We start from the raw sequence: 1,201 nt of genomic DNA, 5'->3' as shown, positions 1-1,201 counted from the left end.
ATATATGTATATATAGATATATATGTGTGTTTCCAGATCAGAAACCATGAGAAATGTATGTTCAAAGACGATAAAAAAATACATGACTGAAATGTTTTTATATGCCAGTAGATGGCAGGAAGAGTTGTATCAGTTCAACATTGTATGAATTCAGCTGACGAGGGAGCAACTTTCTCTGTGTTGACCTTTTGAGGTTTGATATTTTTTTCTCTATTTGGATTGTAGTATTTTGTTGCCCCCTCCCCCGCTCCGGACTGAAGGATCGGGCCTCTAAAAGTTTAGATGATTTATTTCAGTAGTATTTTTGTACAGCAGCACATCCACCGTATCACTCTTCAACACACACTGGATTGAAGCAGAGACTGTTTGAGTTGAAGGACAGCAATAACAAACCAAATAAAAAGGAGCAGAGCCACTTGTTGAAGCATTATGTTGGAGACAGAATCCTCCTCGTTCTATCCTGGTTGTTGTAGAATGGCTGTTTTGTTAATGAAGTGTAAAAGTGTACATAAACTTATTGTATAAAATGTTCTGGCCTCTGCGGTTCCTTTACAGTGTCCTGCCTGTTGTAATGTCTGTTATCTACTTTAGTAGTAATCGTATTGATTTGACCTTTTTATCACCAAATATTATGTCTGCCAGATGTTGGCAGCTGCTCTGGAAGGCAAACAGGAATTTGGAGGTAAAATATCTTTTAAAACTGTCTTGCTAATGAAACCAATAATGGAGATGCAGTGCTGTACTGCCAGCTGTTTCTATTATTGTGTACACCCCATATATATCAGTGAGGGCTGGCTACATAACAGACACCTTTAAAACACTTACAATATAAAAGCTGAACTTTTTAACGGTAGCATTTATTGCAGCACTGCATTACTTTTAGTCTAATACTGAAACGATAAGATTGAACTAAACACTCACTCTTTATTTAATGTGTCTACTAAATGAACCAAACCCTCTTTAATAATTCAATTACATTCCTAATTATTGAGACCAGTCAGGTTAATATAAACTCACCTGTCATTGATGAACATTAACGAGAGAGAGACTGTTTTGTCCCTCCCCGAGAGCCATACTTTCTACAATGACGTCATTCAGCCGCGACTCCTCACGTGTCCGCAGCAGCAGCAGCAGCGGGCGGCGCTCAAAGGAGCCGCTGGTGAACAGGTAATGTCTGTCTGTGCTAATGTCTGTGCTAATG

This window comes from Morone saxatilis, unplaced genomic scaffold (assembly GCF_004916995.1).
Source record: "Morone saxatilis isolate NCDOM2014 unplaced genomic scaffold, NCSU_SB_2.0 Contig5, whole genome shotgun sequence".
NCBI lineage: Eukaryota > Metazoa > Chordata > Actinopteri > Moronidae > Morone > Morone saxatilis.
The sequence above is the reverse complement of the archived record's forward strand: the minus strand, read 5'-3'. Positions refer to the sequence as shown.